A 17,182-nucleotide genomic window follows, 5' to 3' on the forward strand; every position below is an offset into this window, starting at 1 on the left:
GATCCTTGAAGAAAAAAGTCCTTCGAAATATTTTTGGGTGTCCGAAGGTCCTTCGAAGAATACTGTAAAAAAGTTCACTTATTTTCTTTGATGATCCTTGAAGGAACAAAGTCCTTCAACATATTTTTGGGTGTTCTAAATTTAAGTTTTTAATCCTGATTTGTGGGTTTAATGATACTAATAAAAATATCCTTTATAACTCCACTTCTATTGGCTGTGGCATTTTCCAGAAAAATTGCATCAATGGAAAATACTTTGAAAATTATTTTTAATTTCGGCCAGGCTGAACTTTGAATACCTTCCATCATTTGGAACGAATTTTGAAATTTTCAAAAAAAATAAAGTCCGTTAAAAATTTTTTAAAATCTTTTTTTAAAATCTGTACACATCACGATTTTTATATTAATCCAGGATCTGATGTGAAAATGGGATTTAGCGGCGAACCCCACAAAGGGTTCCAAATTTTGAATAACCATGAAGCTAATAAAACACTAAATTAACTTCCCATTCTATTCAGACTTGGGACATCTCAATATTTCTATCAACACAAGATCTGTTATAAAGATGGTGGGGATCGGACCGTTCCTTCTGGTACCTCCCCCACAAAGGATCAACGTTTTGAATAACCAAAACGATCATAAAATCCGAAATAAGCATCCGGTTCTTTTCATATTTCACACATCACAATATTTTTTAGTAACCCAAGGTCTGGTGTAAAGATGGCATATATCGGTCTAATCCTATTGGTACCTCCCCTACAAAGGGTAAACATTTTGAATATCCATGAAGCTCATAAAATGTGAAATTAACATCCGATTTTATTCAGACTTGCTATATTTCAATATTAACATCAACCCAAGATCTGTTATAAAGATGGCAGAGTTCGGACCATTTCTTCTGGTACGTCCCCCACATAGGGTTCAAGAACAAAACGCTCAAAGTAAGGATCCAACTTTCTTCAAATTTCACAGAAACAAATATTTTTGCTAACACAAGATCTGTTGTTAAGATGATATATAGCTGTGAACCCCTTGTGGTACCTCACCCACAAAGGGTAACAATTTTCAATACTTTTATCTGTCATAACCTGCCAAACAAGACAGCGATTTTTCTAGAAATTATTTCATATCTCTTAAATAAAGTAATGGATGTAACCAATATAGTCAACACCTGGTACGTCGTCGTCATGTTTATTTAAATCCGATACGAAATGGACAATATTGGCCCATTCCTTCGGAACCTGCTCCATAGAGGGTGAACAATTTGAATAATCACAACAGAAGTCGAACCATACTTGAATAAAACAAGTAAAAGAACATTAAGTTCGGCCGGGCCAAACTTTTAATACCCTCCACCTTAGGGTAAAGGAAACATTAGAAGCATTGTTGCAAAAACCATTAAAATGCCGAATATCGGGAGGTATCGTTATATGGGGGCTATACCAAATCTTGGACCTACAAATGCAAGGTTTCGCCAACGGAGCTAGAACCCATTATGACCTACAAATACCATTTTCAGACAAATACGTGAAAAAAATGTGCCAAAAATCATCAAATTGCAGAATATCGGGAGGTACCGTTATATGGGGGCTATACCAAAACGTGGACCTATAATTACAATGATTCGCCACACGAACTGGGACCCATTATGATCTACAACTGCCAAATTTTCAGACAAATCCGTGAAAAAATGTGGCAAAAACCATCAAAATTCCGAATATCGGGAGGTACCGTTATATGGGGGCTATACCAAATCATGGACCCATACATGCAATGTTTCGCCACTGGAACTGGAGCCCATTATGAACAACAAATTCCAATTTTTAGACAAATTCGTGAAAAAATGTGTCAAAAATAATCAAAATACCGAATATCGGGAGGTACCTTTATATGGGGGCTATACCAAAACGTGGACCTATACATACAACGTTTCTCCACACGAACTAGGACCCATTATGACCCACAAATACCAATTTTTAGACAAATCAGTGAAAAAATGTGGCAAAAACCATCAAAATACCGAATATCGGGAGGTACCGTTATATGGGGGCTATACCAAACCATGGACCCATACATGCAATGTTTCTCCACGGGAGCTGGAACCCATTACGACCAACAAATTCCAATTTTTAGACAAATTCGTGAAAAAATGTGTCAAAAATAATCAAAATACCGAATATCGGGAGGTACCTTTATATGGGGGCTATACCAAAACGTGGACCTATACATGCAACGTTTCTCCACACGAACTAGGACCCATTATGACCTACAAATACCAATTTTCAGACAAATCCGTAAACAGATGTGGCATAAATCATCAAAATACCGAATATCGGGAGGTACCATTATATGGGGACTATACCAGAACGTGGACCGATATAACTCATTTTCAATACCAACCATCCTAGACACAATGGCAATTGCTCGGCTAAATTTTGACGCTCTACGTCAAATAATGTGGGCTGTATCGTGATTTCAACAGACAGACGGACAGACGGACGGACAGACAGACGAACAGACAGACAGACAGACGGACAGACAGACAGACGGACATCGTTAAATCGACTTAGAATTTTATGCTGATTATGAATATATATACTTTATGGGGTCTACGACGAATATTTAAGGATGTTACAAACGGAATGACAAAGTTAATATACCCTCCTTTCCAAGGTGGAGGGTATAATAAGATTGGCTGAGGTTACAAATCTGTCGGTTAATTTCTATATTTTTCTCGGGTTATTAATAAATTCTTTGTATTTTTCGAAATAAAAAAATTGTGGTTTTGGGGTCATACAACGCCCACACCTCCAAAATGTTAACTTAATTCTTAGTTTCCTAATTGTTTTGAGAAAACGATGCGGCAAAAACTCAGGATTTTGGGTACGAGAATCGAATTCAAAATCACTGTGCCATGTCTAGCCCAGTTTAAATTCATTTCCTAGGAAAAAATACTTAGGCATGAAAATCACGTTCGTTTAAACAAATATATATTTTCATTCGTCCTCTAAAAACCACCAACCACAAATTTTACCCCCCCCAAGTCCCTTTTGGGGGCAATATTGGTACATTTAGTTTCTTTTTCCGTTTATTTTTTTTTCACATCAACCTGTTCATGATTTCCGAAAAGGATAACTGCGTTATTTTGTGTTGTTGTTGTACGCCTGTTTATGGAAATGTTCGCACGCGTGCAAATCCCATTAAATGTTTGTTCTCGGTCTGTCTCTTTAATTTTCTTTCTTTCTGTCGGTGTTTTTTTTTGTCCTGAGTCGAGTCGTGTCATAGCCACTGCCGCCAAGGGGGAATTTGTTTGGCGCGGCAAATGTGCTGTCGTCCATGACGTTTCCAGCTTCCAACTTGATAGTGTACGCAATGATGGTTCGCCTTACAGATGATCCTAACTAAATGTGATAAATGTTTTTTTTCTTATTATTGTTTTTTTTTTTTTTTTTTTTTTTTTTTTCAGGCAGTCAGTCTGTTACTGCCACTGTCGTTCGTTTGTTATAAATGAAGCACAGACATTTTCTCAACCAAATGAATCTAATTACCAGGAGAGATGAAGAAAACGAAGAAGAAATATACATCGAAATTGAAAGAAATGACTACGCGAACAAGGTGAATACAAAAGGTTTTTGACCTTAACGAGAGGTGAATGTTGTCAGCTCAACTGATTAACAATGAAATGTTTCAAGGGCTGCGATTTTAATGGAATCAGGCTAGAGATTTGTTCTAGGAGAAATTTAATTTTTTAGGGGAAGATTTGAAGGATGAAAATCAAGGGGGGGGGGGGGGGGATTGTGGGATAGCCAATGTCTATGTGGATATTAGGGTGGATTGGTATAGCCTGTTATTTTCTAATATGGCAAAGCCGAATTTGTGGAAATTCCAAATAAAACACAATACCAAATACCATTAAGGAAAGGTAAGAAGTCGGGTGGGGCCTTCTATATGATACCCTACCCCTATTTAGTTGAGCTCCCGTAATAAAAAAAGTATATATTAGAAATTTATGTGAAGCAGATCAACTATGAACCAACTAACATTGCTGTGTACTGCATGATATGACTTCGATAAGGATTAAAATAAACAAGTAATAAAGCTGTAAGTTCGGCCGGGCCGAACTTTGAATACCCTCCACCGTTCGCAACGAATTTGACAATTTTCAAAAAAAAATCCGTGAAAAATTCTATTAAAATCTTAAAAATGCCGAATGTAGCCAAATAAACAAGTAATAAAGCTGTAAGTTCGGCCGGGCCGAACTTTGAATACCCTACACCATTTGGTACAAATTTGACAATTTTCAAAAAATAAAATCCGGTAAAAATCCTTTTAAAATCTTAAAAATTCCGAATGTAGCCGTATATTAGGGTCTATTCGACGACGTGGACCTGCATAGACAACTATTTTCATAAGTCATTACAAAATTCAAATGGGAAACTTGAAAAAAAAATTCGGTGAATAATATCGCTAAAATCATAAAAAAACGAATATAGGGAGGTACCATGGGGGCTAAAAACGTGGACCTGCACAGACAAATTTCTGTCATAGATTGTAACATTCATGACGAACTTCAAATACCGAATTTGAAACAATTCATGTGAATAATGTTTTTAAAATCATTAAAAAACCGAATATCGGTAGGGACCGTTATATAGGTGCTATACGAAGACGTAGACCTGCACAGACAATTTTCGGTCTTAGACTGTAGTATCTATTACGAACTTCAAAGATCAAATTTGAAATATTTCCAGTGAATAATGTCGCTTAAATAACCAAAATACAAAAAAAGGAGGTACCATTATATGGGGGCGATACGAAGACGTGGACCTGCACCGAAAATTTCCAATACGAACTTCAAATACCAAATTTGAAACAATTCCGGTGAATAATGTAGCTAATATCATCAAAATACCGAATATCAGGAGGTGCGGTTATATAAGGGCTATACGAAGGCGTGGACTTCCACGGACAATTTTCTGTCATAGGCTGAAGTATCCATTACGAACTTCAAATTCCAAATTTGAAACATTTCCGGTGAATAATTTCGCTAAAATCATCAAAATACCGAATATCGGTAGGAACCGTTATATAGGTGCTATACGAAGACGTGGACCTGCACAGACAATTTTCGGTCTTAGACTGTAGTATCTATTACGGACTTCAAATATCAAATTTGAAACAATTCCAGTGAATAATGTAGCTTAAATCACCAAAATACCGAAAATAGGGAGGTACCATAAAATAGGGGCTATACCAAAACGTGGACCTAACAGTGCCCATTTTCAATACCAAAAGTCCTGCAGACATAACATACATTTGAGTAAAATTTTATCAACATACTTCATTTCGTTCGGAAGCTAGAGTGAATTCCACAGACAGACAGACGGATAGATGGACGGACATCGCTAAATCGACATAGAATTTTATGCTGATCGAGAATAAATATATACTTTGTGGGATCTAAAATGTATATTTCTAGGTGTTACAAACTTAATATACCCTATATACTATGGTGGAGGGTATAAAAATATTTATTGGAGCAATAGATATACCGGGCCGAGTTTCGCCAAATGGTAAAATTCGGTTGAATAAGAAAAAATCTATTCAATTTGAGAGCAATAACCGTAAAATCGGATGAAGATGTATGCCGAACTTATATAAAAAATCTGAACCGATCTCGATAAAAATTGGCAGAGATAACTTCGAGCAGTATCTTATGCCCGGGGTCAAATATCATTGTTGTGGAGTGTATATTACGCATGTGAGGGACTTAAAACCCCAAATCGGATATAACCGATTTTCATCAAAAATTGAAGCACTTGTTTGTAGCCTGAAGTCCATCAGAAGTGCTAAAATTCAGTCAATTTGGGCTGATATTAGTCATTTCATGCACAAAAATTCTGATACCAAATAATGATATATGGGAGCTATATCCAAATCTGAAGAGATCTTAACAGCATTTAAAACACTTCTGAGCTGTATCTGATATCTGAAACTAAATATCATTTTTGAGGAGTGCAAATTACGCATGTGATGGGCTAAAAAACCGAAATCGGATGAAACATATACAGGGTGAGATGAAAAAACTGCAACCTACTTCAGACTGCTGTCATTTCTAATCCGCTCGTCCGACAACTAAAATTATTCCAGTGATAGCTCATTATATTGTTAACAAGCGTACAAAAGCATTTTGGTGAGAATTAGTTATTCGTGATGGAATTCAAGCGTGATAGTGTGATTTCTTTATATTTGACTGGAAAACCACAAGTGGCTATCGCTAGAGCACTCCAGCATTTAAATGTGAATAAATCTTTTGTGTCTCGTACCATCGCTCGTTACCGTGACACTGGTACGGTAGCCCGACGTCAAGGAAGTGGACGGAAGAAAACAGCAACATCAGCAGATATGCTTCGAGAAGTAAAGAAGCGAAAAGTAAAGAAGCGACTCGTGAGCTGAACATATCGCAATATTCCATTCCGCAAATATTGGAAAATGAGCTAGGGGTAAAGCCATTGAAATTCCAAAAAGTGCAAGAACTTACACCGCAGCAGAACAGAGAGAAAATAGACTCAAATGAGCTAAAGAGTAGCTTCGCTTGGCCGAAAGCGGTGAACTGCCAAATTTGGTTTTCTCCGATCTCCGATGAGAAAACATTCGTAGTCCAGCAGTTCGTAAACAAACAAAATGATCGTGTTTACTTACCTAAGAGGTCAGCTGAAAATCAAAAATCTATCGCCGGCCATTGTGATGGTGTGGGCCGTCATAACAGCCGATGGTCGCTCTCCGCTCTTATTAATCGACCGTAGCATGAGAAAAAATGAAAATATTCTTGGGCACGCAAACTTTTTGGCCGCAGACCTTGGACATTCCAACAGGACTCAGAACCATTGCACTCAGCACGCGCCACCCAAGAATGGTTATAAAATGAGGTTCCTCGCTTCATTTCCAGCGCATAATGGTCACCAAAATCTCCGGATACTAATCTGTTGGACTATTGTGTCTGGAGTATTTTAGAAAGCAAGGTTGGCACTAACAAATACCAAAGTGTCGATCACATCGCTGGGAATGGACCAAAATACCGCAGAGCAATATTCGGGCAGCGTGTGACGGTTTTATTGGCCGTTTGAAGGCCATAATTCGTGCCGAAGGTGACCAATTCGAACAAATATAAACTTATTCTAAAAATTGATGCTACTTCCGACATTTTTTGCTTCCATTCAATAAAATTTAAAAAAGAATGTAAAAATTATGGAGTTTGACTTTGTTACAGTTTTTTTATATCACCCTGTATATATGGGAGCTATAGTTACAACTGAAACGATTTTCTTCAAATTTGATCCGATTTTCTCGAAACTTGCTTCTAGACTGACTCCGATCGGTATGCCAAAATTTAGGTCCTTTGGACTGATATTGGGTATTTGGTGCACAATTAACCCGAAATCGGTTGAAGATATATATGGGAGCTATAGCTAAATTTGAACCGATTCTCAACAATTTCAATAGGGTTCGTCCTTGGGTCAAACAAATATTGTTTGGGAAATTTCATCTCAATCGGATACTAAATGCGACCTGCATTTGATTCTATGAAGATCCTCAAAAGTAACTATGGGTTTATCTCGCTTCCTTCTTCATGTTACAAACAAATGCACAAAGACATAATAGGTGGTGGTGTAAGGTATAATGATACTAAAATGTACAAAATTCTAGATCAATGCCTTGAGATACGACTATAGCATTTTCTTTGATTTTGTACTAAATTTGGTTAATTCTGAATTGGGTAAAAAAACAAAATTATACTATGATTATAGGAAAAAATCAATTTGTGTTTTCATCAAAAATCTCCATCTCATTATCAGATGAACATGCAAAAACGACAGACATACTCGAAAAGGTTATATCTGACCAATGTCAGAAAAATCCCATAACATGGAAAATAGAAGAGGAAGATGACAGGATAACTCTACTACATAACATCAATTTGGCAACTTTGGAATACCGTTCAATACATTGTATCGATGGTTTGAATGATTGGCAAAAAAAAAAGAACAGACAGACCGCCACACAACTCTCCTCGGTCAATAGCTGCTGATGTGAATGGTTTGTTGATTAACGAAAAACGCAACATGGCGACAGAGGAGTGTGGAAAGAAAACTTTTCAATGATTGATGGTCCTGCGAACCAAGAACTTGAAAAAGCGCAAAACTGAAAAGAGGCAACAGAAATATAACAACAAACCACTCCCATTGCCGACAATTCTGAGTAACCGAACATAAATCCATTACCAAGTAAATGTATTGCAAAATATGAAAACGGAACGGAATTCGAGATTGGAAAATCCGATGAATCTTCATTAGGAATATTACTTATAAAAATGCAACGTTATGAGTACGAATGACATAATATGAAGAATCGATTTTCCGGAGAAAAACTTTTTAGTATCCAATGACCTTTTCTATGCGGAGCAAAAAATGTAGGAAAATATTTCATAAAAAATTAGAGGAAAAAAGATATTTTCCTGGAAATCAAGAGCATTTCTTTCTAAAAGTTCACTTTATATTTCAAATTGACCGGAAAATATGTGAATGCTGAAAGAGTGTCAATATATGTTCATGATTTAGAGGTAAAAGAAAATCTTAAGCAATTTCATAAATACATAAATTGTTAAAGATTACCATAGCAGAATATGTAAGTATTCATATCGATCCTTATTTCCCACGAACATTTTTAATAAACGGTCCTAGCTATCCTGACAAAAATTAGAGCCTACATATTTCTCATTTGCTTAAAGAGTGGCATATATTTTGGTAAAGGCAAGAAGTTAGTGTGTTTCTCTCATTTACTTGTGAATGCTCGACAATTAAAGAGCTTGATTTTAACCAAAGTCGTCATATATTCAAAAAAGTATGATCTCTCAGAAAAAAAAAAATACTTGAAACAAACCTTCTTGAAAAACTTTTAACCTCACTTTCTTTAGCAGAATTGATCTCTTTTTTTTTTTGTTTAATACAAATTCCTGCTTACCTCGAAAACATTCTCAAAAATAGAATTTGCCAAGAACCTACATTAATCCCGACTTCCTCAATCCTCAAACGCATTCCCTTGCAACGGGAAGGGTCTGAATTTGTCAAACCATCAGAAAAAAATATAAAACTAGTCCCAGGCATTGGTTCTCCTATTTGAAGTACTCCTATGCAAAAATTGTTCAAAAGAGATCGAAGTAAGGGCGGATGCACGTTTGGGTAATATTGAAATAGCAAAAAATGTCCATGTTTGGGTTATTTCTTTCATTTTGGCAAACAAAATTGGGTAATACAAGGTGTACATTTTTGTCAACTACGAAAAACCTTCCTTATCTAAACTTATCAAGCTGTATACACGCTGTTTTCCATGTTGGGACCTTTCAGATTATCTTTTTATACCCTAAGCCATATGGCTAGAGAGGGTATATATCATTTGATATAAAATAACGGATTTAGATCCTAGGCCTCTTTGGACCAAATTCGTTTCAGGATATTTGGAGTCGATCTACGATGTCCGTCGGTCTGGCTAGCCGGCTGGTACGCACAATAACTTTCGAAGGGAGTATCCAATTTGGTCCAAACTTGGTAAATCGAAATGTTATTATCAAACTTAGATCGAGATTGGAGATGAAAAATATCGGTCCATTCCTTCTGGCACCTTCTCCACAAAATATTGAAATTTAAAAAAAAAAATGATTTACTGCACAGAAAGAGAAAGGATAATCGATTTCGCTCCAACTTTGCGAATCCTAATATTTCCATCTGTGCTAGGTCAGGTGCGAAAATAGACAATATCGGTCCACTCCATCTAGTACCTTCCCCACAGAGGGTCAACATTTGAAATAATTATAAATCTTATAAAATGAGATGTAAAGGCCTGATTATCTTTAAATTTCACACATCCAAATATTTTTATTAAACCAAGGTCTGGCGTTAAAATGGGATATATCGGACTCCTTCTTCTGGTACCTCCCCCACAAAATTTCAAAATTTTGAATATCCGTGAAGCTCTTAAAAAGCGAAGTTAATATCCGTTTCCATTTAGACTTGGTACATCTCAATATTTTCATCAACACAAGATCTGTTATAAAGATGATAGAGATCGGACCATTCCTTCTGGTAACTCCCCCATATAGGGTTCAAGCTTTTGAAAAACAAAACGCTCAAAGAAAGGGAAATAAGCTCCAACTCTCTTCAAATTTCACACATACCAATATTTCTGCCAACCCATTCGGGTACCTCACCCACAAAGGGTAACAATTTTCAATATTTTTATCATATCATAACTTGCAAAACAAGTCAGCGATTTTTATCTGTATTAGATGAGGTATGAAAATGGAAAACTTCGGTCGAATATGGTGTCTCGCGCATACTTTTAACATTTTCTAAAAATGATCACATACCTCATAAAAAGTGGAGGAAGCAGTCAATACACTCCAAACCTGGCACGTCGCAATATTTGTATCATATTTACTTAGATCCGATGCGAATGGTCAATATTGGTCCATTCCTTCGGAGCCTACTTCAAAGAGGTTCAACAGTTTGAATTATCAAGACAGAAATCAAAACATATTTGAATAGTCGAACATTGGCTGAGGGTATACATCTGTCGGCAAAACCGACTGATATTTTCTAACTTGTTTTCTTTTTTTTTTGTCAACGATTAAAAAGCCACTTTAGCTAAAATTAAAAAAAAAATTATAAAACCTATAATTATTTAAAACTTTTTGGAGGAGGAACAAAAAGGGTGGGTCGATGTTGTCCATTTTCGGACCTGACCTTGCGTGGATAAAAACATTAGAACTTCGTAAAGCTAGAACAAAATCCTTTCTCTTTCTATGAGGTAAATTTTCTTCATTAAATTGTTTGGCTTTATGTGTGGGCGGACCGAACTACGAACTTGATAATAATATTAAGATGTACCAGTTTTGGAACAAAAAACAAATACTCCCTGCGAAAGTTATGATATATACCCTCTGTAACCATGTGGTTGAGAATTTAAAAATATTTATTAAAACAAGTAAAAAAGCCGTAAGTTCGGCCGGGTCGAACTTTGAATACCCTCCACCATTTGGAACGAATTTGGCAATTTTCAAAAAAAAAAAATCTGTAAAAAAATCTGTTAAAATCTTAAAAATACCAAATGGGCAACTTTTGTCAAAAGCCATTACAATATGCAAATCCAAATCTAAAAAACAGGTAGCTAAAATCATCAAAATACCGAATATAGGGAGGTACCATTATATGGGGGCTATACCAAAACCCTGGTGGTTTTGGTTTATGTGGGCTATATAACCCTGCACAGACAATCTTCTGTCATAGGCTGTAGTATCCATTACAAAATTCAAATACCAAATACCATTATATGCGGGCTATACCAAAACGTGGACATGTACAGACAACTTTCTGTCATAGGCTGTAGTATCCATTACGAACTTCAAATACTAAATTTGAAACAATTCATGTGAATAACCTCGCTAAAATCAAGAAAATACCGAGTTTCGGTTGGTACCGTTACATGGGAGCTATAGGAAGACGTGGATCTGCATACGTATTTTTTTTTTGCCATATGTTGTAGTACCCACTAAGATCTTTCAGTACGAAATTTGAAACGATTCCGGTGAATAATGTCGCTAAAATCATGAAAATACCGAATATCGGTTGGTACCGTTACATGGGGGCTATAGGAAGACGTGGACCTGCATACGGATTTTTTTTGCCATAGGTTGTAGTAACCATTAAGATCTTCCAATACTAAATTTAAAACAATTCATGTGAATAACGTCGCTAAAATCATCAAAATTCCGAATATTGGGAGGTACCGTTATATGGGGGCCATACGAAGACGTGGACCTGCATACGAATTTTTTTGCCATAGGTTGTAGTACCCACTAAGATCTTTCAATACGAAATTTGAAACGATTCCGGTGAATAATGTTGCTGAAATAATCAAAATACCGAATATTGGGAGGTACCGTTATATGAGGGCTATACGATGACGTGGACCTGTACAGAAAATTTTCTGTCATAGGCGATAGTATCCATTACGAACTTCAAATACTAAATTTGAAACAATTCCGGTGAATAATTTCGCTAAAATCATGAAAATACCGAATATCGGAAAGTATGGTTATATGAGGGCTATACGAAGACGTGGACCTGCATACGAATTTTTTTGCCATAGGCTGTAGTAAGCATTAAGATCTTAGGATACGAAATTTGAAACGATTCCGGTAAATAACGTCCCTAAAATCATTAAAATTCCGAATGTGGGGAGGTACCGTTATATGGGAGCTATACGAAGACGTGGACTTGCATACGAATATTTTTGCCATAAGTTGTAGTAACCATTAAGATCTTCCAATACGAAATTTGAAACGATCCCGGTGAATAATGTTGCTGAAATCAACAAAATATCGAATATAGTGAGGTACCGTTATATGGGGGCTATACGAAAACTTGGACCTGCACAGACAATTTTCTGTCATAGGCTGTAGTATCCACTACGAACTTCAAATACCAAGTTTGAAACAATTCCGTTGAATAATGTCGTTAAAATCATCAAAATACCGAATATCGGGAGGTACCGTTATATGGGGGCTATATGATAACTTGGACCTACATGGCCCATTTACGAACTTAACCTGCCTACTGGAAAAATAAACATGTGTGCAAAATTCTAGCCTTCTATATCAATTCGTTCGAAAGATAGCGTGATTACTACAGACAGACAGACAGACGGACATCGCTAAGTCGACTTAAAATTTTACGCTGATCAAGAATATATATACCTTGTCTGACATGAGCATGTCGTGACATGAGTATTTCGAGGAGTTACATACGGAATGACAAAGTTAAAATACCCTCCATAGTATGGTAGAGGGTATAAAAATGCACAAAATACAGACGGATTTCGCGATTTATTCCAAATTTTGCACATTTTATATTTATAAAACTGAAAATGTAACTCAAAATTCAAAAATATTCTCAAAATCCAAAATACTCAATTACAATGTAATCGGAAGTAGTATTCGAATTTTTTCAAACAATATACCTACAATTGACACGTCAGAAATTTTCTTCATATTGTCACATTTTCAAACTTCAAGAGACAAGAACAAGAGTTCTTTCACGTAATTTTACCATTTGTATATAAAAAGCCCTACCTACCCGCTTCTTACATTTAATTTCAAATGTCACATACCCGTGCAATATTAACAGTGGTTAATTTAATAAAAAGAAAAAAAAACGTGAAGAAACCCGCCATTTAGAGCCATTAAAACCTCGGCATGCTTGAGTTCAAATACACTTTGACAAAGTCACGAACTGAAACATGAGAGCAATGTATATTTCCCCCCAATTGCAAATAACACAAACTAGAGTAGAAACTCTTTAAAAAATCATTTGTTGTATGTTCTGAACTTAAAGAGTTCACGATTCTGCACAAGCCTCTAAAGCTGAGGGAATGTGAATTTCATGTAAATATTTTTTTTTAATAAAAAAAACGAAAAATGTAAACAGAACCTTTCATAAAATGTTTCATATGGTTTTATTGGATATTTTAGCGTCTTTTTTGCAGGTATTAAAATTCACCAACATATACACACACACTCACACACATACACGGGCAACAGGATTAATTTCGCACCTCTTTTTCTTGTTATTGTTGTTATAACCCAAAGGGTTTAAACTCGTTATATTCCCACTTTGTTGTTGTTGTTGTTGTTGGATTATTGTTGTTTGCAAAACCTGCTGCTGTTTGATATTCTTCTGCTTCCTCTTCTGTTTTGTGAAATAATCCTTGTTTTGAAAATTGGCTGAATATTGCTATTTGTTTCAATTTTATGTTTGCTCTTGTTATTGTTATTATTTTTTTTTTTTGGTTTTTCTCTTTCGAAGGGATTTATGATTTACGTTTTATTTGTTATTTGCTGAGATATGGACACGTGTTATACAATCGATTTTATATTGGCGATATTTTTTTCGTTTTTTCTTTCACTTTTGTTTCGTATCTAATGCCTACCGGAAGACACTCATACACACATAAATGAACGCACACAAAATTCGTTTAAATTGCTTGAAATTTCTTCTCTTTTTTTTTGGTCGGGAATGCACAAAAAACAATAACTGAACAAATATTTTTGTATTTGTTTTGTGTTTTTTTTTCAGATTGACTTCAGGCTATGTATTTAAAATCTTTGTCGGAAATTCGTAACGATTTTCGTTTGATTTGTGAGTAAATATATTTTTCCTGAAAAGATATTAATGTTTTAAAAAAGGATTTGAATGGCAGCAAGGATCGTTTAATACCCCAAATGCTACAAAGGATGCTTTTTATATTTTTCGTGACCAACACTACCGAGTTGTGGAAAATTGCAAAGGGTTTTGACTCTATATGTCAATAGTTTAAAAAAGTATACTATTTAAACTTATCTCAAGACTCTTAAGGAATATTTTGGTCAAACCTCTCATCTCAATTTTCGTTATTGTGCCCAACGCCACTCTGCGGTACTAGACCTTTGAACTATAAAATTGAAAGCCCATCTACGTTTTGTAAAGGCCCGTATATAACGGAACCGCCTTTTTCGGTATTTTATATGTCAACGCCACATTTACCAAAGAAAGTGTGTAATTTAATATCTTAATTTCCCAGCAAACATTTCGTTACGGAAAATTGTCGATTTTCTTTGGTTGATGTTTATACCCTCCACCATTTTACTCCTCGAAATACTCATGTCAGACCCTACAAAGCATATATATATTCTTGATCAGCGTAAGTCGGTTTAGCGATGTTCATATGTCTGTTGTAGTCACGCTATCTTTCGAACTTTTTCCCAGCAAACATTTTGTTACGGAAAATGTTCGATTTTCTTTGGATGATTTTTATACCCTCCACCATTCTATGGGGGGCGGTATATTAACTTTGTCATTCCGTTTATAACTCCTCGAAATACTCATGTTAGACCCTACAAAGTATATAGATATTCTTTATCAGCCTAAGTCGATTTAGCGATGTTCACCTGTCTATTGTAATCACACTATCTTTCGAACTTTTTCCCAGCAAAAATTTTGATACGGAAAATTTTCGATTTTCTTTGGATGATTTTTATACCCTCCACCATTCTATGGGGGGCGGTATATTAACTTTGTCATTCCGTTTATAACTCCTCGCAATACTCATGTCAGACCCTACAAAGTATATATATTCTTGATCAGCCTAAGTCGATTTAGCGATGATCACCTGTTTGTTGTAACCACGATATCTTTCGAACGAATTGAGATAGAAGACTAAAATTTTGCACACATGTGTATTTTGCCAGTAGGCAGGTTAAGTTCGTAAATGGGCCATGTCCGTTAAAGTTTTCATGTAGCCCCCACATAACGGAACCTCTCTATATTCGGTATTTTGATGATTTTAGCGACACTTTTTACCGAAATTAATTCAAATTTCGCATTTAAAGTTCGTAATAGGTACTACAGCCTATGAGAAAAAATCGCAGGTCCACATCTTTGTATAGCCCCCATATATTCGGTTGATTTTACCGACACTTTTTTCGTAGTTAAAGTTCGTAATGGATACTACAGAAAATAGCCTATGCTGGTCCACGTCTTCGTATAGCCCCCATATAACGGTACTTTCCGATATTTTCATGATTTTAGCGACGTTATTCACCGGAATTGTTTCAAATTTGGTATTTAAAGTTCGTAATGGATACTACAGCCTATGACATAAAATTGTCTGTGCAGGTCCACGTCTTCGTATATACCCCATTTAACGGTACCTCCCGATATTCGGTATTTTGATTATTTTAGCAACATTATTCACCGGAATCGTTTCAAATTTCTTACAGGAAGATCCTAATGGGTACTACAATCTATGGCAAAAAATTTTGTATGCAGGTTCAGATCTTCGTATAGCCCCCATATAACGGTACATCCAGAAATTCGATATTTTCATGATTTTAGCGACATTATTTACGGGAATTGTTTTAAATTTCGCATTTGAATTTCGTCACGGATACTACAGCCTAAGACAGAAAATTGTCTGTGCAGGTCCACGTCTTTGTATATCCCCCAAATAACGGTACCTCCCGATATTCGGTATTTTGATTATTTTAGCGACATTATTCACCGGAATCGTTTCAAATTTCGTACTAGAAGATACTAATGGGTACTACAACCTATGGCAATTGTCTATGCAGGTCCACGTCGTCGTATATCCCCTATATAACGGTACCTCCTGATATTCGATATTTTCATGATTTGCAGGTCCATGTCTTCTTATAGTCCCCCATATAAGGGTACCTCCAGATAGTCGGTATTTTGATGATTTCAGCAACATAGTTCACCGGAGTCGTTTCAAATTTCGTATTGGAAGATCTTAATGGGTACTACAACTTATGTCAAAAAAGCGTATGCAGGCCCACATCTTCGTATATCCCCCATATAACGGTACCTGCCGATATTCGGCATTTTCATGATTTTAGCGACATTATTTACCGGAATTATTTTGAATTTCGTATTTGAAGTTCGTCATGAATACTACAGCCTAAGACAGAAAATTTTCTGTGCAGGTCCACGTCTTCGTATAGCCCTCATATAACGGTGCCTCCCGATATTCGGTATTTTGATTATTTTAGCGACATTATTCACCGGAATCGTTTCAAATTTCGTACTGGAAGATCCTAATGGGTACTACAACTTATAGCAAATAAATTCGTATGCAGTCCCACATCTTCGTATAGCCTTCATATGACTATACCCCCTGGTACTCCGTATTTTCATGATTTTTTGCGACATTATTCACCGCCAATTATAACAAATTTCGTATTTGAAATTCATAATGGGCACTACAGCCTATGACAAAAAATTTCGTTGCAGGTCCACGTCTTCGTACAGTCCCCATATAACGGTTTTAATTAAGGTGGTAAATTAAATTTTTTATTTTAAAATCTTCAATTTCCTTCGAAATGGTGGAGGGTATTAAAAGTTCGGCCCGGCCGAACTTGGCTGCTTTTTCGTAGTTTTTTTTTTTTTTTTTTTTTTGTAATTTTTGTTAATTTAATTTTTTTTTTTGATTTTTGTTTCTTTAATTAATTTTTTTAATTTTTGTTTTTGTTTTTTTATTAATTTTTGTATGTTTTCTTGTATATTTTTCATTTT

At 35.8% G+C, this 17,182-nt stretch overlaps 1 protein-coding gene across 1 annotated transcript in view; it reads right to left on the reverse strand.

Annotated features, from left to right (window-relative positions):
• LOC131800714 (serine-rich adhesin for platelets-like) overlaps nt 1-17,182 on the reverse strand; it is a 246,346-nt gene that overhangs the window by 225,601 nt on the left and 3,563 nt on the right. The window lies entirely within an intron of this gene.

Source organism: Musca domestica, unplaced genomic scaffold, assembly GCF_030504385.1.
Source record: "Musca domestica strain aabys unplaced genomic scaffold, Musca_domestica.polishedcontigs.V.1.1 124, whole genome shotgun sequence".
Lineage (NCBI taxonomy): Eukaryota > Metazoa > Arthropoda > Insecta > Diptera > Muscidae > Musca > Musca domestica.